Raw genomic sequence first — 7,579 nt, forward strand, 5'->3', positions numbered from 1 at the left:
CTGAGTCTATCTTGGGATTAATTTTTTATGGTTTCAAACCCCATGTCTTCCTTTGATTTTTCTTCATTAGTTGCTACCTAAAGCGTGACTGCCTTCACCTCTTTGTTATTAGTTTAGGTTCTATGATAGCCTCCTCCAACCCCACTTAACATAAAGGTGTAGTGTTTGTTACTCATCAAATTTATCGATTTGTTAGACCTTTGCCATAAATAATATTCACAGACACTTTATTCTATATAAAAGTTAAACTTAATTCTGGTCAAGTCAAGACCTGAGATGCTGCACTGCCAATTTAATAGAAATCTTGTGGCCTTCTATTAGTAATGGCAAATCACTGCATGTAGTGGCGTCATCCTTTAGATGACTAAGACTACTTAATGAAGGAGAAATTTGAAAGATTAACTGCTGGTCCGCTAGCAGGTAGTTATAGCCAATCTACAGTAAAATTTTTATTGTATTGAGCTGAATGTTCCAAATCAAGTTGCACCAGGTTCTTTGTCAATAGCTTAAGAGTATTTCGGAGAAAAAAAAACTAGTAAAAATTCTGTCTTTCTTTGAAAAAAATGGAAGTGACTATAACTCCCTACAGACTGCCAGAGGGAAACCTCTGAGCATACATACATGTCTTTCAAAGATGCAAGGTCTATATTCTACAGCCTTACTTGATGACCATTTTTTCTTTTAATGTTTTCATTTAAGAGGAGTGAGGGAAAATGATGTCTCCAGAAGTACATTGCAAAACTAAACAGCTTCAGTGGAACAGTCAGCCTTCCTCAATTTTTGCTTTTCCAGCTCCTAACTGATAGCAAAACCAAAAAAAGATTTGTCTCTTCCCTTGCACTAAAATGCTTTCTTCCATGTTGTAATAATGTCATCGTGTTTATGTGTATGTCCCAACACCTTTTGCTGAAGATCCTTCTGCCTGAGGAAGATGGGGAACTGAACAGAAAATTTTGCTAGAGTGATGTAAATATCTGAACTGAATGGCTTGGGATTTGAGGGTTCTGATCACATGATGACCTATAAAAGCTGTGACGTGATTCAGCTGATACCTGAGAGAGCAAGTGATTGGCTTGGGAGTAGCAGGAAAGGCTCATTCAGTCACAAATAACTTCTTAAGATATTTCCAAGCTGAGGAAAGGTATTTCCAGCTGAAGCTGAGGTAAAAAGTCAAAAGGACAAGTTTTTCTCGTTCGATCTTATGAGTGCTCATCAATAAATGTGGAAACAAACTGACAAAAATCTTTAGCAAGAAGCCTTGGCTGGTAACTTTGACTCTGTTCTTAGGGCTTTAAATGGATTTAAGCTTTTGAACAAAATTTACTGTTTTTTAAGAGAGAAATATAAGAAAAATCAAGAAAAGAAGGATGCAATCTCGGTGTATATGTATTGGTAGGTTTAAACAATGTATTTGAACGGCCTTTTCCCACTATTAAGTATTTCTGTAGTGGACAGTTGCAGCGACTGCCATTTCTTCCCCAATTTCTCTTTTTCACTGATTAAAATTCAAGAACTCTCTGGCTTCAGTAAACTGGTCCTCTGAGCAGAGAGGATAATTCTCTTCCTTGAAAATCGAGGTGTTTGATGCACTCAACTCCTGTGGGCAGAAACTGTCTGACAGTTTGTGCCTGTTTCAACTTGCAGGTATGGATCACTATACCTCCCCATATATCTGTACTGCAGTCTTCAAAGCTACATTTGCTCTTGACTTTTATTTTCTGTTTCTGTGAGTCAGATGATTCTATAAGAATTTCTGTTGTTTCTTCCTGTCGTGCCCTGATGATTGTTGACAACAGACCTCAAGAACTGTTAAACCAATCAATCATAATGTTTAGTTATGTGACTTTTAACAGGAAAAGGGACTCATAATTTTACGATGTTCGCATCAGTAAACTTGATAGCAGTGTAATGCTGTCGTCAGGATATACTTCATGCCTGGTAAGCAAAACCTCTAATTTGGCATTTTCCATCTGTGGACACCTGCATGTGTTTAGCAAGTCAGATGTAACATCAGAGGGTCTTAGCTTGAATTCAATCCCACGCAGATATATTTGCTAAAATATATCTAGGTTTGACAAAAAATGAGTGCAAGGTTCAAGCAAACTACTCAATGAACTTCACTTACAGGTTTACCAGTCTGCAAGGTTCAAGAAAACTACACATTTGAACTTCACTTACAGGTTTATTATGCCACTCCTGCAGGTTTTCATGGATACAATGGTATCCATGAACGCACTATTAGTACTCAAAAAGAACCAAGAATACACTATAATGACCCAAAATGCTCTAAGGATTACACATACGTTAGTTAATCACTCATATTCACAAACTTACAATGTGCTAAATATTGACTCACCCCTCCAGGTAAGGGGTCCAAGAGCAACATTGGCCAGTACTGGCCACGGGGGAAGGGACTCCATACACTTCGAATTTTCCTTCCCAAAACTCCTGGGTTTTATCCCCTGTTGAACATGATGCTTGGCAGTGCTGTGCCTCAGTGGATTATGCTATCTGGAATGTTTATCTTCAGTGATATGATGGCCCTCATCCTCCTGTGAGTAAGATTTAGCCTGTACTTGTTCTTTTGTGAGTTTGGTGATGTCTAATACTGAATAGGGGTTGAATGGGGCTCAGGACATTTTATTTGTTAAGGGATTTCAAGGCTTCACTTCGTTTCCTTTTTTAACATGATGTAGTGTTCAGACAACTCTGGGTTATGCTGTTTCCGCAGCTCCCCCAAATCCATGTCTCCGCAGATAAGGCAAAGTGCGAGACGAAGCTGAGTCAAATTAATGACCCCCTGCGTTTCACCTTTGTTCTCAGAAACCTGTTTGGCCTCTTGGTACAACAGGCAACTGCTTTTTGACCCAGTTTAGAGGTATGTGGATCTACTTAGAGACTTTATTCTAGGCAAAGAAGTTTGGTAACATCAATGTCTTACACTCCTTTTTGCAGATTTGTGGATAGACAATCACACTGAGTAAACAATTTTCCTGCTTCCTGATTCCAGTTGGTCTTTTTGACATATCTGTTAATGATGTTGAAAATACCTCTGGGAGTTAAAAGAAATAATTATTGGAAGTAATTAATGATAGTTTGAAGAAAAGTCTCAGTGCCTTAAGACTATTAGACTATTCAATAATATGAGGAGTTTATTTACTGTAGCTACCAAACTGACAATCGATAAGTATGGAAGGTTTTGATGTATGCTGTATTTTATGCCTTTTATACCTTCCTCGGAGAATTTTCAAGCATTGTGAGAAGAATACTACATAAACTACATCAATAAACAGACTATTTGCAGTCCTATATTTTTTCCAGTACTCTAAAAATTCACTATTCTTTATTTGCTCCTGAGCAAATACGAAAAGAAGAATAATCCTCAACAGGAGCCATTAATGGGAGGTCATGACAGTATTTACCATAAGTATCGACATGACATGAATTTGACATAATTTTTTGTGAATAATTTTGAAAGACAGAACCACATTGCAGAGGTGTCTCCAAACTTCTGAAGTTATGTGAAGTTTAAAAGAACTCCTAATTGAGCTCGTTAATGGTATGCATCTTCTGCCTCCTCCACACAATGGTCTTATTGAAGGAACTGACCCTTAAAGCTGCTGCATGTTGAATATCATTCCTTACCAATCATTAATGAGATGGTCATTTAGAAAAGAAGTGCTGGATTAAGCCTTAACAATGTATAAACCCTGCTTACACATCTCTCTGTAAAAGTTCATGAATGGCCTAAAGGATCAACAGAGACTGTTTGCTCTATCTCAGGCACATCGTTCATTCAGCACAACTTCATCTTTCGCAATACCTCAGATTCTGGTGATTGAATATCTGTATCTCATAAAATTGACTGCAAAGTCAAATTTCACTTTTCCCAAATCTGTATATGAATGCAGAGACCCTGAGAGATACACTTTGAAGATAAAATACTTCATTAATTGTTGTTCAGAATAGATCTTAATCAGGAGTAATTAAGAGCCAACATTACATGAGTAGTGCTAAATAATTTGCCACATTTCCTGTGTCTATAGTAGCTCCAAGAGATTATATCTGAAAAAGGATTTCAAACAATATCCGCATCAATGATGCTTAGCTTTGAGATCATGTTTAGTCCTCTGTGCTTTGGGGGAGCTAATTTTGATCTACATTTACACAATCTGGCAACTGTAGCTGACAAATCATTCAAAGATAAGGAATTGCAAAGAAAAGATGACTTCGAAAGCAATAGGAATAAAAGTGAATATTCTTGGCTTGCTTTAGTGTTGATATGCTGTACTGTAAGTGACTGCAATAAACTCGGCAGGTCTCTGCAAGGTAGTGATTTTTTAAGCTTTAAACTTCTGGTTGTGTTGACTGTAGCCACTGCTACAGGTGCTTTTATGATGGGGAAATATTTTTAATTTCTGTGATTCTTTCCTGAGTGCTGCTGTAAGAAATCAAATAGGGTAAAAGAACAGAGCATCTTTTGGTGTAACTGCTGTATGTATCTTTATGTTCTACTAAGGTAATTAATAAAGAAATCAGGAAAGAATTTTCATTTTAAGAATTAATCCTAGAGGGTTATCATCAGTAAAACTTCTACAGGCAGTTCAATTTCAGCATGCTGTATTGCACTAGAGGACTCTTAGATTTAGATTTTCTAGATCTTCAATTATTTTTTTTTTTTGCCTTAAGTAATTAAAGTCACCCTGAATAATCTTACAACAGGAATTAGCAGGGAGTCCACCACTGTCTGAAATGACTGTGTTTTGTTTTTCACCAAAGTTTTGCTTAGCTAGCCTCTAGCCTCCACTGACAGTTCTTCTAAGAACAGATGCTTCTTTTTTTATCTTGATTCTTAACCGAATTTTATTTGTAAAGATCTCTCCTTATTTTCATTATAGTGATTTTAAATCAATCTTTAAATACGTAAAGTGAGTTATAAAATTAATTGAAATATCGATAAAGTGAAACATCTGTGGGTTATAACTTAGAAATACACTGAGTTCATTGGGATTTTGAATATTGATCATGCTGAGATAGTAAAAACTTCAATAAAGTGGCAAAGTTTACAATTTAAAAAAGGGGAAAGGAAACAAATATTAAGCAAGCTATTGGATTAGCATCAGTAAATGAACTCTTTAAAATTTATCCATATTCTAAACCTTTTTTTCCTTTCATATAAACCATAAATTGTCTAAGCTGGAAATTAATCTAATCTTCTGTCATCATTGAGGATATATTGTTCATACTGAAAAATATTCTACACCTGAATCAGCTACTAAGATCAAAGAAAAGGGAGAAAATATAATTTTGTATATAACAATAGTTTTCAAAAAAATGCAGAGAGGATAGTGGCATCATCTTCCCGTGGTATTTAATTTGGATGCAATTCAGAGACTCTTCAGACATTTTCAGGTGCCATCTATAGCAGTCGTACATCAAATTGTTGAACACATTAGAAAAGTGAAAGATAACGTCATTAGAGTTGCAAGAGCCTGAGGAACGCAGGTGGCTCAGTCAGTTTGGTCAGAAATGAGCTTTTTGGCTATAGCTGAGTAGCAGCAGGGCTACTGCTGATCAGTTAACGTGGCCATCCTGCAAGAAGATAAATGGTTCTGTGCTGCTCTGCTGTTTCACCACCACCATTTGTCTAGCCTAGGTGTATAAACTTCTTCCTAGAGCCCGGTACATCTGCATTACTTGAAAAATCTGCTGAGATTTTTAATTTATTCACTGCACATGCATTAGTCATCATGGTGTTTTCTTTCTTTTTTGGTGTGCTTTGCCAAGCAATGGCAATAAGGCTACACGTATCTACACTTCCCATCCGATAACTTTTGAACCGGTTAGTCAATAATAGGCAAATGATGAAATCAAATGATAAACGTTTCCTGGTAACTGGGTTCCCACAGGCTTTATGAAAATGGCCCTGCGTGCAAGAGCAAAAAGTCTCAAATGAGTTTTCTTTCCTGCTCCCCAGTGAGAGTAGGTAAAGAAACAGACAACATTTGACTGGTATTTGTTATCTGTGGAGCAGCTGACCAGCCGGTCAGCGTTGCTGATTCTGGATCAGTCACAGTATGGACCTTTTGTTATCCAGTATGTGTCCTACGGAAGGTAAGAAAAGTTAAAGAGCAAATAACACCTAGGACGGCGGACTAATTCTACTCCTCATAGAAACGTGCCTGGTCTCCAACTGCATAAAAATAATTAGCATAACCATCAGCTTGGACCTTGACTAATGCAACCTAGTTCCACTTAACCATAAATATTTTATTGATATGGAGCAGGTTTCTATGCATTTGAAAGGGGGAATTGTAGGGGATGAAATGTAAAAACCATCATAGTTTCTACTGTGTGACAGTTTGCGGAACTGGAGGTGCTCTATCTAAGTGGATTACATGGGAATTACGTCCATAGCATTTGTTTTGCTGTAGACATCGTAGTTGAGCAGGGAGAAAAGAGCCCCTTGCTCCAAACACCTCTTAATGCTTGTACAAACAAAGAAATTGATTGCAATACAATATGCAGTAGTGTTTTGTTCTCCATCTCCCACTCTTCGACTAAGATTATTTGAAGAGTCAGCTGCAGAAAACAGCTCTTACAATGCCCAAAGTTCTTTTTAATCCCAATCAATTAGGTTTTAGATATGGGCAGAATAAAGAAATAAATGTAAGATACTAAGATTCTGTTGACAACATAGCAGCATATCAACAGTTCCTTTATTTTGTTGGTTACCGTGGAAACAATGAAGTATGAGATGCCAGCAACAAAACTGCAGACTGCAGCAGCAGTCGTTAACTTCAGAAGGGCTGTGCTTTGTGCTTCGTATATCTGAAACTTAATAGTGGACATTTTTTCTTGTTTTAAGTGGAATGTTCTTGTCATTGGCATGAGCAGGGGTTAAAAAAGGGAATGCTTGAAGTGTGGCCTGTTGTGTATTCAGGCTCTGGCTAGGGGTGTTTTAATGCTGATATCTCACTTTTTCTGATGGGCCGTTTACGTTTGCACGTGCTCAGGTTCACTTGGCAGAAGCTCAGTGGAATATAATGGTGTAGTACCTTTTTTGTGAGAAGAAATGAAAATGAGATTTCATCATGGTGCTCGTGATTGATGAGATTTGTAAAATGAGAGCGAGTCCAATTACCAAACGGTGTTTCAGGCAAAAAGATCACTGAGTTTCTCAGTCACTGCTGACTGCTAATCACTTTGCTGAGTGATGATTAAAAGGTTTTGCTTTGACCTAAAATGACTTAGCAGTTTGAGTACCAGCTAAATGACTCTTTCTGACAAGGAACCACACTCCTTCTGTGTATATGAGCTCTCCATTCCTTATTTAAGAAGAAAAATTGTGAGTCGCTCATTTAGGGTTTTATAATTCTCTCTATTTTCACCTTATTCAAAACAGGAATTGGTCATCTTCATAATACTTAAATCATTTTTTTTCATGAAGGTAGGAAGAGAGAATGAAGTATGTCAGAGATTAAGATGTTAATGTTCTAGGAATAATTTTTAAGATCTTCCTCAACATTTTGACTTAGTCATTTTCTGCTTTATAGAGGGTTGTGGGGACAAGGGCACA

Source organism: Buceros rhinoceros, unplaced genomic scaffold (assembly GCF_000710305.1).
Source record: "Buceros rhinoceros silvestris isolate BGI_N320 unplaced genomic scaffold, ASM71030v1 scaffold2871, whole genome shotgun sequence".
Taxonomy (NCBI): Eukaryota; Metazoa; Chordata; class Aves; order Bucerotiformes; family Bucerotidae; genus Buceros; species Buceros rhinoceros.